At 42.0% G+C, this 18,278-nt stretch overlaps 1 protein-coding gene across 4 annotated transcripts in view; it reads left to right on the forward strand.

Annotated features, from left to right (window-relative positions):
* The window catches only part of kank1 (KN motif and ankyrin repeat domains 1), a 259,966-nt gene that overhangs the window by 95,321 nt on the left and 146,367 nt on the right, over positions 1–18,278 (forward strand). For 2 of the 4 annotated variants that reach the window (XM_033017791.1, XM_033017787.1), the window contains exon 3: positions 9,449–9,499. The exons of the other annotated variants lie outside the window; for them this stretch is intronic. The gene's annotated coding sequence lies outside the window, so the exon portion shown is untranslated. The remainder of the gene's footprint in view (positions 1–9,448; positions 9,500–18,278) is intronic. 4 annotated transcript variants of the gene reach the window in all.

The raw sequence follows: 18,278 nt of genomic DNA on the forward strand, positions 1-18,278 counted from the left end.
AAAAAAATATCCTAAGCTTTGAACATCTCACGGAGCACTGTTCAATCCATCATCTGAAAATGGAAAGAGTATGGCACAACTGCAAACCTACCAAGACATGGCCGTCCACCTAAACTGACAGGCCGGGCAAGGAGAGCATTGATCAGAGAAGCAGCCAAGAGGCCCATGGTAACTCTGGAGGAGCTGCAGAGATCCACAGCTCAGGTGGGAGAATCTGTCCACAGGACAACTATTAGTCATGCACTTCACAAATCGGGCCTTTATGGAAGAGTGGCAAGAAGAAAGCCATTGTTGAAAAAAAGCCATAAGAAGTCTCGTTTGCAGTTTGCCACAAGCCATGTGGGGGACACAGCAAACATGTGGAGGAAGGTGCTCTGGTCAGATGAGACCAAAATTGAAGTTTTTGGCCTAAATGCAAAACGCTATGTGTGGCGGAAAACTAACACTGCACATCACCCTGAACACACCATCCCCACTGTGAAACATGGTGGTGGCAGCATCATGCTGTGGGGATGCTTTTCTTCAGCAGGGACAGGGAAGCTGGTCAGAGTTGATGGGAAGATGGATGGAGCCAAATACAGGGCAATCTTGGAAGAAAACCTGTTAGAGTCTGCAAAAGACTTGAGACTGGGGCGGAGGTTCACCTTCCAGCAGGACAACGACCCTAAACATACAGCCAGAGCTACAATGGAATGGTTTAGATCAAAGCATATTCATGTGTTAGAATGGCCCAGTCAAAGTCCAGACCTAAATCCAATTGAGAATCTCTGGCAAACTTGAAAATTGCTGTTCACAGACGCTCTCCATCCAATCTGACTGAGCTTGAGCTATTTTGCAAAGAAGAATGGGCAAAAAATTCAGTCTCTAGATGTGCAAAGCTGGTAGAGACAAATCCCAAAATACTTGCAGCTGTAATTGCAGCGAAAGGTGGTTCTACAAAGTATTGACTCAGGGGGGCTGAATACTTTTGCACGCCACACTTTTCAGTTTTTTATTTGTAAAAAAATTTGAAATCCATGTATCATTTTCCTTCCACTTCACAATTATGCACCACTTTGTGTTGGTCTATCACATAAAATCCCAATAAAATACATTTACGTTTGTGGTTGTAACGTGACAAAATGTGGAAAAGTTCAAAGGGTATGAAAGCTTTTGCAAGCCACTGTAGGATAATGAAATTGGTTCTGTCTTTGTGATTGCATCAATGTGCTGGGCCCAGGACAGATCTTCAGAGAAATGTATGCCTCGGAACCTGAAGCTATTGACTTGCTCTATTGCCACCGTGTTGATGAAAGCATGTTCATGAATCCTTGACTTTGCCCTCGGCATTTCTCTCCTCGGCCTTGCTGAGGTTCAGAGCAAGATAGTTGTTCTGGCACCATTCAATCATATTTTTAATCTCTCGCCTCTGCTCTGATTTATCATTACCCAGTATTCGTTCAACAATGGTGGTGTGGTCTGTGAATTTAAAGATGCTATTGGAACTGTGCCTGACTACGCAATCATGCGAAAAGAGAGAGTAGAGCTGGAAACTCGAGGAGGAAATTCGTGCTGATTGTGGTTTGAAAATTAGGAAGTTAAGGATCCAATCACATGGATGAGAGAGACCCAAGTCTGAGTTTGGAGGGGATGATGTTGTTGAACGACAGGCTGTAGTTGATGAACAACGACCTGGCATACATATTCTTATTGTCGAAGTGGTGTAGTGGAGATCCATTGTAACCCTGTTTGATCTTCTGTGGTGGAAGGTAAATTGTAGTGGTTCCAGATCATTACTAAGGCATAACTTGATATCTGTCATGAATGTCCACTGCAGTAAAGAACTGAGGAATATGTTTATCTGTTTCTACGATATCTGTTTCTAAGCTAGGTTACTGTTATAGTGTAAAGAAAACAAGTATGCAAATAACCTTGAGAAGTAATCGTGTTAAAATGGGCCCAACACTTGAAGTGATGAGCTTGAAATGGTGAAATTGTATTTACAAGTTCCAGTAGCTAATAGCATCCTGCAGAGCACCAGCTGAAAATTAAATGGCTGATGTAGCTTCACCCATTCTGCAAATAAAACAATTTCAGAGTAAAAGTGAACTCTGACACACATGCTTGTTATTTGTCTGAGAGTTCACTGATGCTTGCTCTGCTCTGGGAGTTTGGCAACTTGTTAGATTCATAAATTGCTTTAAACTTTACTCTTCGTTGTCTATAAGTTTCTTTTAAATTTGGTTGCTGATGTATTTTTAACCAATTATCACAGTGGCAACTACACAGTACTGGTATTATATAGGAGCTAGCCAACAGCAATAGTAATTAACATCAACTAATGCAATAATTGATGCTTCAGATCAAGACGGTGATTTGTCTCCACATATGCTGCTTAATCTGCTGAGTTCCTCCAGCAGTTTGATTTTGGCTCCAGTTTCCAGCAGTTGCAGTATCTTGTTTCATGGTGTAACATCTGGTTTCTTCTCCAGCATAAAGAAGGGCTGCTAAAAGCTAAGTATTTTCACCAAAAGCAGTGGTCCAAAATAATATAAAATGGTTGAGAGCTCAAGTTCCTAAGCGTAAACATGACCAACAATTTGTCCTGGACCAACCATGTTATGGCCAATGAGGTACACCAGCGCCCAGCCTCCCTCCTTGTAGACCTGGCACTTTTAAAAAAGTGCACGTTTTCTGCAGCTATAACTCTATAACGTATTTTTCTCTTTGCACTACCTGTTGTCTATATGTATGAGTAAGAAGGAACTGCAGATGCTGGTTTAAACCGAAGAAAGACACAAAAAGCCGGAGTAACTCAGCGGGACAGGCAGCATCTCTGGAGAGAAGGAATGGGTGACGTTTGGGGTCGAAACCCTTCTTCAGAAACGTCACCCATTCCTTCTCTCCATAGATGCTGCCTGTCCCACTGAGTTACTCCAGCTTTTTGTGTCCTTGTGTATGACTTGATTGTACTCATGTAAGGTATGATTTGACTGGATAGCACTTTTTTTCACTATCTCGATACATGTGACAATAATAAACCAATAATAAACAAGGCAGCAAGATTCTATTTCCACAAAATAAGGATAACATTATTCCTGAACAAAAATTAAACAGAAGGAAAATGTTGACTTGGTCATGTTCTTGTTGCAACAGATTTGTGTTTTTTTTTGTTTAAAACAATGTTATGAATGACATTTTATTAACATATTCAGTTCCTGCACAAGATAATATAGTGCCCTCCATAATGTTTGGGACAAAGACCCATCATTTATTTATTTGCCTCTGTACTCCACTATTTGAGATTTGTCATAGAAAAAAAATCACATGATTAAAGTGCACATTGTCAGATTTTAATGAAGCCAATTTTTATTTCTCCTTTGGTGTTTCATCATGTAGAAATTACAGCTGTGTTTATACATAGTCCCCCATTTCAGGGCACCATAATGTTTGGGACACATGCTCAGGTGAGTTTAATTGCCTCCTTAATGCAGGTATAAGAGTGCTCTAATCATTTAGTCTTTCCTCCCGTCTTTCCATCACATTTGGAAACTTTGGTTGCTGACATGATGTCCAAAGTTGTGCCAATGAAAGTCAAAGAAGCCATTATGAGACTGAGAAACACGAATAAAACTGATGGATACATCAGCCAAACCTTAGGCTTACTAAAATCTACTGGAACATCATCAAGAAGAAAGAGAGCACCAGTGAGTTTACTAATCACAAAGGGACTGGCAGGCCAAGGAAGACCTCCATAACTGAAGACAGAAGAATTCTCTCTATAATAAAGAAAACCCCATAAACACCTGTCCGACAGATCAGAAACATTCTTCAGGTGTGGATTTGTCAATGACCACTGTCCGCTGAAGACTTCATGAACAGAAATACAGAGGCTAGACTACAAGATGCAAACCACTGGTTAGCTGCAAAAATAGGATGGCCAGGTTACAGTTTGCCAAGAAGTACTTAAAAGAGCAACCACAGTTCTGGAAAAAGGTCTTGTGGGCAGATGAGATGAATATTAATTTATATCAGAGTGATGGCTAGAGCAAAGTATGGAGGAGAGAAGGAAACTGCCCAAGATCCAAAGCATACCACCTCATCTATGAAACACGGTGGTGGGGTGTTGTGGCCTGGGCATGTATGGCTGCGGAAGGTACTGGCTCACTTATCTTTATTGATGATACAACTCCTGATGGTAGACGCACATCGTATCTGCTCAAGTTCAAACAAATGCCTCAAAACTCATTGGCCGGTGGTTCATTCTACAGCAAGACAATGATCCCAAACATACTGCTAAAGCAATAAAGGAGTTTTTCAAAGCTAAAAAATGGTAAATTCGTGATTGGCCAAGTCAATCACCCGATCTGAACCCAATTGAGTATGCCTTTTATATACTGAAGAGAAAACTGAAGGGGACTAGCCCCCAAAAAACAAGCATAAGCTAAAGATGGCTGCAATACAGGCCTGGCAGAGCATCACCAGAGAAGGCACCCAGCAACTGGTGATGTGCATGAATCGCAGACTTCAAGCAGTCATTGCATGCAAAGAATATGCAACAAAATACTAAACATGACTTTCATTTACACGACATTGCTGTGTCCCAAACATTATGATGCCCTGAAATGGGACTGTGTAAACACTGGAGTAATTTCACTTTAATTACCACTTTAACACATGTGATTTATTTTTTTCTATGATAAATCTCAAATTGTGGAGTACAGAGGTGGAGAACAGTCTCAGTTCCCCTCCCCTACCATCGATGAGGCTCTCACCAGGGTCTCTTCAATGCCCCGCAACACTACTCTCTCTCCCCATCCCCCCCACTCGCAACAAGGGCAGAGTCCCCCTAGTCCTCACCTTTCACCCCACTAGCCGTCACATACAACAAATAGTCCTCCGTCATTTTCGCCACCTCCAAGGTGACCCCACCACTCGCCACATCTTCCCATCTCCCTCCCTGTCATCTTTCTGGTGCTCGCATTGCCATCCCCTGCTTATTCCTTCCAGCAGCAAACTGCTAGACCCAGATTATATAATGTAAAATATAACGTAAAATTCCCTGGATCGTAAAGTAAAACAGTTCTTGTCCACCACCACAACCACCACTATTCATAGCAGTGACTCCTTATACGGTCTTGAGTCAAATTAAGTTTGTGATGCATAAGTAAAGTGAGTACAGGTACAATGAGAATTTAATTCAAACTTTTTTCTGCTAACTATTATGCTAGCCTCTGTTACGAGAGTACATTTGAAAATAAGACAAATTTCTTGACCTACGCCTGAGAAGAATAGCAACATGCGACTTGAGCATTCAAGGGAGGGATACATGTAAGTAAAGTATCCTTTATTGTCATTCAGACATTTCAGTCTGAACGAAATTGTATACCTTGCAGTCATAACATAGAATAAAATAACAAAACACACACTTAACACAGTTTAACATCCACCACAGTGAGTCTACCAGACACCTCCTCACTGTAATGGAAGGCAAAAGTCTTAAAGTCCTTGTTTTTTCCCTCCTCGTCTCCCTCTGCATTGAGGCGATCCAGCTTCCGATGCTGGGACCCCGCCGGGTGATGGCAAGTCCAGCGGCAGCATCCGAGCTCCGCAAACGGGCTGGTTCAAACTCCCCGGCCCCGGGCAGTCGTAGCTGCCACCCTCCAGTCCAGCGGACGAAGCTGTCGTGGCGGGATCTTCAGAAAATCTGGGACCTGCGAGCTCCCGACAAAGTCGTCCACTGGGCCTGCGGCCGAGTCCACTGGGCCTGCGGCCGAGTCCCCTGGGCACACGGCCGAGCCTCCAAGGCTCCGAGTCGGGTCGCCGCCGCCGCAACGCCACCACAGCCCCGAAGTCGGTTGGAAAGTCCTGGCTCCGATTTATCTCGGAGACTCGAGCTCGGTCACAGTTGGAGGCCGCCAGCTCCGCGATAGGCCTCAACGCAGACAGAGACGGAGATGGGGGATACGACAAGAAAAGGTCGCATCCCCCCCCTAAGGAAGAGACTAAAAATAGTTTCTCTCACCCCCCCCCCCCCCCACACATACACAACTAAAATAAACGAAATAAACCAAACAACAGGACAAAAGAAGAAGGAAAAAAAAAAGAAAAAGAAAGCAGGTGAGCCGCAGCTGCTTGGGCAGCGCCACCACTTCCGGATATGTATGTACACGTTGAGCATTAAATTCACGTGCTTTTGGATCGAAGATACTGGATTAAAAGTAATTAATGGCTAAAGGTTGCTACTGAAGTAAATACTAACTGCCATTGAATTTTGTTTCAGACTAGAACTATTTTGTTGAATATCATCAATTAAATGAGCATTTGTGAAATCCTGAAGGCAAAATTGTGACTTTTATTAAACCAGCGGGGAAATAATAAATTCAGGATGTGAATTCAACAGTGGGAGCATGCTGCACCTTGGAATACAACATGACAAAATATTTTGACCTACAAGGATTTGTGATGTCATTGTGTTTGATGTCACTACAGAGATAATGGAGCCATTTGTGCATGATGATGTTGTGACCCATAGTCACGACAACACTAATGAAAGGGTTGTTGCTGTTACACTGGTCGAGATGTGCTACTCTTGTAAGACTGGCAGCAGCTGAAAAGATATGGTGAGAAATTTGCGTTTTGTTAATAGAACATGGAACATCTCTTGACCAGAGTAGGGGATCGAGGACATCGGTTCAAGATGAAGGGGAAAAGATTTAATAAGAATCTGAGGGGTAACATTTTCACACAAAGGGTGGTGGGTGTATGGAACAAGCTGCCAGAAGAGGTAGTTGAGGCTGGGACTAACCCAACATTTAAGAAACAGTTAGACAGGTACATGGATAGGACAAGTTTGGAGGGATATGGACCACATGCAGGCAGGTGGGACAAGTATAGCTGGGACATGATGGCTGGTGTAGGCAAGTTGGGCCGAAAGGCCTGTTTCCACACTGTGTCATTCTATGACTATGACTCCATAGAAAGGTACACTACCTAAAATGGCTGTGCTGGACATGATGCCAAGCAAAACTAATCTCATCTGCCTGCACCTGATCCATTCTCTTACATGGCCTGCATATACATGTGCCTATTTAAAAGCCTTTTAAATGCCATCATCTTATCTGCCTTCTTATCTGCTTCCACCACTATCCCAGGCAGTACGATCCAGGCATCTAATACGCTCCATATGTTGCATGTTTCTTTTAAATTCTGCCCTTTCACAAAGCTATATCCTCTAGTGTTTGACATTTTCATCCTGGGAAAAATGTTCTGACTGTCTACCCTATCTATGCCTCTCATAATTCTATTTACTTCCATCAGATTCTCCCTCAGCCCCTGGCATTCTGGAGAAAACTGTCCATGTTTGTTCAACCAGTCCCCTAATGCAGTCATCATTCTAGTAAACCACGTCTTCACCGTTTCCAAAGTCTCAACATCTTCCTGAAATGGGGTGACCAGAACTGCACGCGATACTCCAGATGTAGTCCGATAAAGCTGCATCATGATTTTCTTACTCTTGTTATCGGTGCTCTGACCTTTGAAAGCAAGCATACCAAATCCCTGTTTTACCACTCTCTCTACTTGTGTTGCCACATTCAGGAACCTATGAATTTAGAGAGAACTTAAACGCCAAGATCCCTCTGTACATTAATGCTGTTCAGGGTCTTGCTATTTACTTTATACACTCCCCTTGCATTCAAACTCCCAAGATGCAATACCTCACATTTGCTCAGACAGTGTGATTATAGATGATTTAAATAAGCCGAGCTGTGTTGTGACTATTGATGACTTGGAGAACTGTAACAAATGGCTGGTGCATACTTTATATCATTGCTGCATCAGGTAGTGTCTCAGTATTGAGGAGGCTTTGCCTCCATTCTTGTTCTGTGGTGGCTGACATCACTGTTTTACTGGTGTGGCAGCTGTTTGGCCAGTGGTGCACTCCTGTTTACACAAGTCTTCTGTGCACTCCCCAAAAAATGGACTTGAGGTCTGAATGACTGAGTTCTTTTCCATTTTCAGTGGTTGTGCACTAAGGATTTTAAGTTGATGATGATGTTGCACTTTTCCCAAAAATGTGTTTGAACCACTTCTTCTGTTCACCTGGTAATTGCTGCGATGGAACGAAGAACCCCTCTTTTGGGGATGCCACTGTTGTCTTGTTAAAACTACATGGCCATTATCAAATGAGATGGTGTGAGGCTGATGTTCTCAACACCAGACTAATAATTAGGCAATTTTGTGTCCTTGTCTCTGGGTTCCCTGGAAAATACCTTTAGAAGCACGTATTAAAATGCATTGTGTCACAATGCTAGTTTTTCCATTGACTTTCAAATGCTAAATAATCATGCAAGTAGATTTTCAAAGTCTTATTTTTGTTACAAAGTACGCTTTTGGAACTTAAACAGAAATTCCTCTTGATGAAGATTGTGTTGCTTTGATGTTAAATATAAAGTTGCAGTTGAAAAGCGAATTAAGTAAAATTACAATGCATTGCTATTCTGAGATCTCAGTTGTAAATCTTTTATTTTTAATGGAATGTTGAATTATGCAATTAATGGCAATTGTTTAAAGTTTGCAGCGCCCCTTTTCAAATCATCAGCCAGGAATAAACTTTTACTGATGTCAATAGCTGTTGGCTGTTCAAAGGAGAACCCTGACATTCAGCAACTGTAATGTCAAAGTTCTTGAGCAATCAGTCACATCAACGAATTGTAACTGCAGAGAAGGGAAGAAAACAACTTAGTTTTTAAAAACTTTTGCAGGGTACAAAGTAGAGAATGCAAATGAGCTAAAACAATAAATACCACATTATTTTAAAAACTCAGTTAATGTAGAAACAGTAATGGATCAATTGCAATCCAGATACATTTTTTTTTAAGGTGGTGCTTGCCAGGCATTGATATGACTTTGTATTCCATTTAAAAATTGCTCACCTTACACAACTAACTTCAGAGTTGCTGTTAGCTGATGTTGCCACCATTGCAACTGCAAAATTGACAGTGGGATGTTGACAGAATAATTTGGTGGCTGGTTTCTGCACAAGCTCCTGATCATTAAATGGTTGGCTATTGTCAATTGCTATGATTTTAAAGATAATATATTCAAAAGTTTCACTTTAATTTTACGTATTGTGATGCCAAATGTTTTTTCCAGTGGTTAAAAAAAAAAATACTTTGGATTTGGCTGCTTACAATAAACACATGACTGGAGCAATCACACATGTGGCTTCATGATCATTATCAGTCTGGTTTGGGACCGTTTGAAGGTCAGTGTGCATTTTTTAGCCCCAAAGTTATGCCTAGTGGCAGATCTAAACTTTCTGATAAGGGTGTACAATTTCCTGTCGCCAGTCAAGCTGTACAACAGCATCATCACGTGCAGGACAGGACTTTAATTTTGGGATGTGGCAGAGAAGCGCGGACTACAGTTTTCCTGTTAATAATTTACAATCTTTCTCATGTTGCAGCGGACAGGACGGGCAGCCACAATTCTGAAATGGAAACGAGCAACTAACTAGGTTGGTTGTGAAATGGTGTCCCCTTGCAGTTATACCAACATTACATTCTAAATGCAATAGAACTATTGTCATGTGAATATTTTGAATGTCACCAAGATCTTTGTTTCTAATTTAAAATTGGTTTGAAATTTGTGTTGTAGATGTGCTAGTAGGAAGAACAATAGAATGAAACAGCTTTTTTCAGCTTTCTATTTTCAGTTATAAGCAGTCAATTCCAGTCCCACAAAGTTAATCGGAATCTCAGAAATGTTCTTTAATATCAACATAACTGCTTGGCTCATGCATTGCTCCAGTGATGCAGTGTTGTTTACACCCAAAAAGGGATTTTTAATCTGTTGATTTATTCCACTTTGGCCAATAACCTGATGAGGTTTGGAGTGACAATGGTATTGTGCTAATAGTGTCTGAGCTCATTATTTCCATCCTATTCAAATTTATCACCTTATGTTAGTTACGTTGCCTAAATGAAATTAACGCAAAATATGTACAAGAGACAATGGTACCAGCAAAATATGACCAAATCCTTTATTTTCAATTCATTTCTGGGAGGATACATTATCACAGTGCCAAATATCAGTATCTTGATCAGTCACTTTAATATTGAATTTCAAAACAAAATTGTATTATTTATTTTTCACTCTATGGCACTGATGGTGAGCGGGAATCCTGTACTATTTCATCTCTCTTTCTTACATGGCAGACCTTGATATACAGCACAACCTTGGATTTTACATGGTGTACATAATTTGAGCTATTGCATGTTGATATCAAGAAGGTGTTGGGTCTTTGAAGAGGTTTAAGGTGGGAAGTCCCAGGGGCCTGAAGGGATCGATCCCAGTTATTGAGAGAGAAGATTGCTGGCACTTGATATGGATCTTTGTATCCTATCCACAGGAATGGCTCCAGAGGACTGGAGAATACTCAACATGTTTTCTTTGTTTAAGAAGGGCATGGAACAAACCAGGACATTATAGGTCCATGAGCCTTCGATCAGTAGCAGGGAAATTATTGGAGAAGTTTCTTGGGGATAGGCTTTCCTCGCCTCAGGAAAAGCATGCACAGTCAGCATAGCTTTATCTTACAGACTTTTTGAAGAGGTGATGAAGGATATGGCAAGTGGCGTTATCCACATAAAGTTCAATAATGGATTCAACAAGATCCTATATTGTAGGCTGACAGAAGATTAAGATACATGGGTTTCATGGGGACACACAGTAGATTAGATTCAAAATTGGCTTGGCCATACAATACAGGATTGTGGTGGGTAGGTGTAATTGATGAGATGACTGAGACCAATGGTGTTCTGCAGGGATCATTGCAGATACCTATATCATATAAATGACATGGACAAACAAGTGGGTGAGCTCATCAGTAAATTGGCAGGCAACATGAAAATTGATGAAGACATAGAAGAAAGATGTCAAAGGACATTTTAAAATATTGGCAGAGAATTGACAGATGGAGTTATATCTGATCAAATGTGGTGTTGCGCTTTGTCAGGTCAAATCGAAGAGGAAAGTATACTGTAAATGACAGGATCTATGAAATGGTTGATGTACAGTAGAATATTTTGCGTACAAGTCCTTAGCTCCTTGAAAAAGGCAACATAAGTACATATGATGATAAAGAAGGTAAAAAAACATACTTGTCTTTTATTGGTGATGAGGGTATGTCAACAAGTCATTTTGCAACTATATACATCTTCTTGGTTAGGTCACATTTGGAGTATTGTGTACAGTTCGGGTTGCTGCATTACAGAATGTATGTGGAGGCTTTAGAAAAGGTGCACAAGGATCATGTGAATATTGCCTTGATGAGGGTGGATAAACGGACTGTTTTCTCTGGATGGTTGGAGGTTGAGGGATGAAAGTGTTAGAAATATACAACATTGAGAGGCAGAGGTAGGATAGATAGTCTTTCTCGGGTGGAAATATCAAATCGCTGTGAAAATTGAACGAAGCTTCCGGCAAATTCTCCTTTTACATGTACATTGGAACATGCTGCCAGAGGGTGTGTTGGAAGCAAACATAAGAGCAGCCTTTTAAGAGGCATTTAGACAGTCACGCAGACAGGCAGGGAATGGTGAGATACAGACCATGTACAGGCAGATCTGGATTAGTTTAGATTGGCATTAGGGTTAAAATGGATATTTGGTACCAAAGAGCACATTCCTGTACTGTACTGCTCTATGTTCCATAGACTAGTCAACCAGATCAATCTAAATGTGCAATCTGGAGCTTGCTTTCAATCAGATGATCAAAAATCCACATGCTTCAGCACTAAAGCAAAATAGCGTATATTCGGAAAATCTGCGATAAGTAACTGCAATTGCTAGAAATAATCACCAGTTAAACCATCCCCTTCATTTTAAGAACAGTAAATGTTTCGGAACTGATAAATGATCAGTAATGTGAAACATTTGGTCATACAGCTTTTGTGGAGTGAGAAAAACAATGAATATATCACTTGCTAAACTTCATGTTTGTCGGCATAAGCATGAGAATGGTATTGTGTGCAAATTTTTGGACGTTTCTCCAAATGCGTGCTTTGGCTCATTAAGAGAGGTAATAAAAAACACTGGGCTAACTCCAATCCCTGCATACCTTCGGGTTAAAACCATTAATGACTACCTTTTGCTCTGGGATTTTAATAATTTCTTGCTCTTTCTTCTTGTGTAATCCTTTGAGATTGCGAATGACTTGCTCCCAACTCTGAGTTTTGAGGCAGTTAATTGAGACCAAGGTGGGATCCAAAGGCTTGACTACAAATGGGGCAGGTGGTGCCTGATGAGAGGGACAGTTGGGTGGTCTAAGAGGTGGTGGGCAGCTTTTGTTATTTATGCTGCTGATCTATTAACCAGAAGTTCTTCATGCCATCCCAAATATTCCTTCTCTACTTTGAGCAGTTACACATCAAAGATTTCCAGGAATCAATCTGCATGTTGCTTTTTTTTTTTTTTAAGGAGGATGTGTGTACATCCTTGAATGTTTTGCTTTATCTCTTGATAATCTCTCCCAGCTTCAGGAGCCTGGCATGGGGCATGCAAGCATGGCCTGAAAATGGCTCCAACTGAGCATTTGGGCCTTCCTACTGGGCGTGTTGGTCTGGGAGCGGACACTGACTCTGCCCCCCCTATCCTTCCAGTAAATATCGATGTTTCTGAAGAGTGTTATGATCTTAGTCCCATGAGGTGTCAATACAATACAATTCAATTTATTGTCATTTGGACCCCTTGAGGTCCAAACGAAATGTCGTTTCTGCAGCCATACATTACAAACAAATAGACCCAAGACACAACATAATTTACATAAACATCCATCACATTGCTGTGATGGAAGGCCAAAAAAACTTATCTCTCCACTGCACTCTCCCCCCCGATGTCAGTCAAAGTCAAAGTCAAAGCCCCCGGTGGGTGATGGCGAATTGTCCCGCAGCCATTAAAGCCACGCCGGGTAATGCAAGACCGCGCACCGGGTCTTGGTGTTAGAGCCCCCGGCGTGCGCTCGCAGAGTCCCGCAGCCATTCCAAGCCGCGCGGGGCGGTGCTGTAAAGCCCCGCTCAGGTGCTCTTCAACCCCGCAACTCGGGCGGGAGAAGTCGCCGTTGCGGAAGCCCTGAAAAGCGGTCTCCCTCCAGGGACCCGCGGGCTCCCGGTGCCGCCCGCCAAACCCGCAGTTGCAGCCACCGAATCTCCGGGGGTCGGGTCGCAGCAGCGTCCACCACCGCTCCACCCGCTCTGGACTCGGCCAGCTCCGCGACGGTGAGGTGAGTAGTCGGCACCACAGCCCCCGGTCTTCCTGTTGGAGGCCGCTCCTCGTTGCAGCCCCAACGACAACGGAGACCCGACAAAGAAAAGGTCGGGTCTCCCGTGCAGGGAGAGATTTAAAAGTTACCCCCACCCCCCCACACACATACCCCAACAAAAATAACAAAAACTACATAAAAGCATAAGACATAAAATAATAAAAACGCAGACGGACTGCAGAGGCCGCTGCTGACGAATGTCGCGCCGCCCACCAACTGCAGGGAGTCCAGGTCTTAGACGCATACCCAAGTCAGGGATCACTGCTGCTTAGTAGACCATGACGTTAGTGTCAAATTTAATATCTTGAACATCAGACATCCATTTCCTGAATAAAACAAAGGTTCTGCTGGTACATCGGAGGGGAGAGTGAAGGAAGACACAAATAAAATGCAGAGTTTGTTCCTGAGATATGGGAAGCATATTCCAGGATCTGGCCATGGAGCTGTGTTGTACAGCAGGTTGGTGGTAGCAGATGTTTGCAGATGTACATTGCATGGTCTTCCTTAAGTTTAAGTGAACAAATTGCTGATGGCTGGTAGTTTGAGTAGTTTTCCGTTAGCCCTGTAGATTGGTTCCACACCTACAGGGATCATTAATGTACAAAGGTATTTTGAGATCCAAGTCCATTATTCTCTGAAAGTGGCAACATGAGTAGTTTTAGTTTTTAGTTTTTAAAATACAGCACGGAAACAGGCCCTTCAGCCCACCAAGTCCATATCGACCAACGATCCTCGCACATTAACACTATCCTACACACACTAGGGGCAATTTAACATTTACACTGCCAATTAACCTACATACTTGTCCCTCTTTGGAGTATGGGAGGAACCCGAGATCTCAGAGAAAACCCACGCAGATCATGGCAACAGTGAACAAACTCCATACAGACAGCACCCGTAGTCAGGATCGAACCTGGGTCTCTGGCGCTCTAAGACAGTAGCTCTACCGCTATGCCACTGTGCCGAGTAGATAGATTGGTAAAGGCGGCATATGGTATGCTTGCTTCCATAAGTTGCTGCATTGTATAGGAACCAGGAAGTCATGTTGCAGCTTTATAGGGTTTCAGCTTCATTTGGAGTGTTGCATTCGGTTCTGGTTGCCCCAATAGAGGAAGGATGTGGATGCTTTGGAAAAGGTATGGAGGAGATTTACAAGAATGGTGCCTGGATTGTGAGGTATTAGGGAGAGGTTGGACAGACTTGTATAGTTTTCTCTAATATGCTAGAGTTGTGGGGAGACCTAATAAAGTATATAAAATTGAGAGACATAGATATAGTAGATAGTCAGATCCTATTTCCAGGATGGAAAAATCAAATACTAGAGGGCATAGCTTTAAGCTGAGAGGGGCAAAGTTTAAAGATGATTTGCAGGGCAAGCTTTTTACACAGATGGTAGTGGGTGCATGACACGCAGGGGTGGTGGTTGAAACAGATCAGATAGTGGTATTTAAGAAACTTTTGGGCGGGCATTTTGATATGGAAGGATATGGATTATGTGCAGGCAGATCAGTGCTAGTCTTAGCATCCTGTTTGACACAGACATTGTGGACCGAAGGGCCTGTTCGTGTGCTGTACTATTTTATATTCTATGTTCTTGTGGGAAGTGAGATGTGACATTGTGCAGAAAAAGATTTGGAAGGTGTGTCAAGTCAATCATACAGATTTGGTTGACGCTGACTCTGAGGTTGATTTGTTCACTCAGTGGTTACGATCCTAGCCTGTGTGTCTTCATGCAGGATGTTGAATTTTAGGGTGGTGACCATCGCAAGGCCTTGTGCAGAGTGCCGTGGTCATCTTTTATTAATTTCTTAAAGCAATCTAAAATGTCCACCAATTTCGTAAGTTTAAATACTCTGCTCAGATTTCATGAATAATTTTGAAAAATAATGCCCAAACATACAATTTGTTTGGGCATTACTTTTTTTGGCAGGTATCGGTTGAGACCGTGCAAAGCAAGTATGTTCAACAGCACTTTTTTAAATGACACAAAGTGCTGGAGTAACTCAGCAGGTCGGGCAGCATCTCTGGAGGGAGCCTGACCTGCTCCGTTATTCCAGCACGCTGTGTACTTTTGTGTATTAATGAGCATCTGCAGTTCCTTGTTTCAGCATTATTTTAAAAATCTTGGCCTTTACTTTCTTTGTCTGTGAACATTTTTGAAAAGTCATCCATCTCTGTACAGAATTACCATCTTGGATGGAATATGAAAGCAAATATTTAATCAGAGTGAATAATGGTACAAAAAAAAATCAAATTTGTTTTATATAATAAGGAGCATGCTTTTATCTCTTGCCAGTGGTTGGGACTCTGCTGGTATGGTTTCTAGGTGATGATGATCACAGGCTTAAAATCACAGTTGTTCTGTCATTACTATGAGTATTCACAGTAATAAACTTAAAGGGCATGTGGATTTTACCTAGTCAGAGCCCATAAACAACATTTCAAACAGGATTTGTGCTGTTCTGAACTTTTGCTTTAATGGATTCCTATCAATGTAATATGGTGAGCACTAATATGGTGAGCACAAATTCAACAATTTGTTCTGAAACAGGTCATATTTAAATAAAAATTTAGACTGCCGTAACTTTCTCGTAACTGCGTGGATAGCTGTTTTTCTTTGTAAATGTGTGTGCAAGTTGGGCACAGTATAAGATCAATTTCTATAACTATTGAAACATACAAACTTTGCGTTTTTGTCTGATATGCCTAATTGCTTGTGGGAAATTTCACTTGTTATTAGATTAGTTTTGCAATATTCTTAAAATCGTTTTGTGCACAAGATAATGTCAGGATGGTCCATTAGTCTGGCATGGGAATTAAACAGGTAAAGAATGGAAAACAGTTCTAATTTTCTAGAATATTATTGTTTCAAAGTTTAACCACTGATGAGGTAATGAATTCCGCCTTTGAAGCTTAAACTGTCTTATTGTTATTATTTATTAATATTAGGAATGCAAGAGTTTGGGAAGTCGTGACGCAACTTTATCGGACTTTGGTTCAGCCACGATTTGAATATTGCATCCACTCTGGCCATCCCATTACCCGAAGGATGAGATTTTGGGGAGAGTGCACAAGAGGTTTACAGGAATACTTCCTAGATTATGCGGTATTAGCAATAAGGAGAGGTTGGACAAAGATGGATTGTTTTCTCTGAAGTGTGAAAAGCATGGGGGGGGGGGGGGGGGGGGGGGGGGGGACGACGACGGCACCTGATGGGTGTTTATAAAACTGAGGCAGCGATAAGGTAGCCATTCAGACCCTTTTTCCAAGAATGGAAATGCCAAAGACTAGAAGGCATAGCTTCAAGTTGAGAAAGGAAAACTTTGAAGGGAATGTGAGGGGCAAGTTTGTTTCTTTTAAACAGTGGTGGGTATTGGATTAAGCTGCCAGTGGTGGTGTTGAAGGCAGTTACAATAGGTTTTTTAAAGGCTTTTTAGCATAAGCATATGGATCGGCAGGGAATGGAGGGATACGAGTCACATGCAGGCAGAGGAGATTAGTTTAATTTGGCATCATGTTCGGCATGGACATTGTAGGCTGAAGTGTATGTTCCTATGTTGTTCTTTTCTATGTACCAGGACCACTGTCCTCGTAATTATAATTCTGTTCCTTGACTTGGGTATATAAATGTTTTCTGTGAACTGAATATCAATAACAGAGCGAAAAACGAACTGATAGAAGAACTCTACTCATTAAACTATTCGGTTCAGTGATGACAAAGTGATGGTTAGTGTGTAAGAAAGAACTGCAGATGCTGGATAAAATCAAAGGTAGACACAAAATGCTGGAGTAACTCAGCGGGTGAGGCAGTATCTATGGAGGGAAGGAATGGCCGATGTTTCGGGGCAAGACCTTTCTTCCGACCGTGTCGGAAGAAGGGTCTCGACCCGAAACGTTGCCCATTCCTTCTTTCCATAGATGCTGCCTCACCCGCTGAGTTACTCCAGCATTTTGTGTCTACCTAGTGTTTCAGATTGAGTCCCCGCAACAGGACTTTCATCTGCCCTCCCATTTCCTCAACCGATGCTGCTCGAGTTCTTTCAGCAGTTTATTTTTTGCTCTTGATTCCAACATCTGCAGTCTGGTGTGTCTGCTGTGTAACAGATGTTGATACACTGTTGTGGTAATAGTCAAATCTATCTTCCCCTGCACAAATTCTTCAATCCTCCCGATGGATTCCTATGATACTCCCAGAAGACCAACTAAAGGAGGGAGCAAATTAATTTCCAAATGGAACTTAAAATTGTTATTGGGGACTTCTTGATTACGTTTTCAGTTGATATCTTCCCCCATCTCTTGTGGTTCCACACAAAGATGGCCATGCTCATCTTGAGCATCCTAGACAGGATTTGTCAGGATTTGGATAGGCACTGACTAGTTGGGGATAGCCAGCATTCATTTGTGTGTGGGAACATTACCCACACTAACAGAGTTTTTGAATAGGTCATTAAGAAGACTAAGAAGAGCAAGGCAGTGAACGTTGTCAGGAAAGACTTTAGCCAGGCCTTTGACAAAGGTTAGTCTGTAAAATTAGAGTGTTTGGAATCCAAGGTAAGTTAGCCAATTGGCTTGGAGGAACAAGTCAAGGGGTATTTGTGAAGGATTGTTTTTCCTAATTGGAAGCCTGTGACCAGTGGTGTGCCACAAGGATTGGAGCTGGGTTTACAGTTTAAAAACAAATCTACATTAACAATGAACATTGATGCAATGATAAAGAAAGTCCATCAATGCCTCTCCTTCCTCAGAAGATTGAGATTTGTAATGTCAATTAATACTCAAATGCCTACATGTGTACAATAGAGAGCATATTGATATGTTAATTAACTGGTTGCATCATAGCCTGGTTTAGCAACTCCACCACCCAGGAATGAAGGAGATTACAAAAAGTGATGAACACTGTCCAGTCCATCACAGGTACTGACCTCCCCACTTTCAAAGTGCTCTGTTGGAGCAGCTGCCTCGAAGGCAGCCAGCAT

Source organism: Amblyraja radiata, chromosome 3, assembly GCF_010909765.2.
Source record: "Amblyraja radiata isolate CabotCenter1 chromosome 3, sAmbRad1.1.pri, whole genome shotgun sequence".
Lineage (NCBI taxonomy): Eukaryota > Metazoa > Chordata > Chondrichthyes > Rajiformes > Rajidae > Amblyraja > Amblyraja radiata.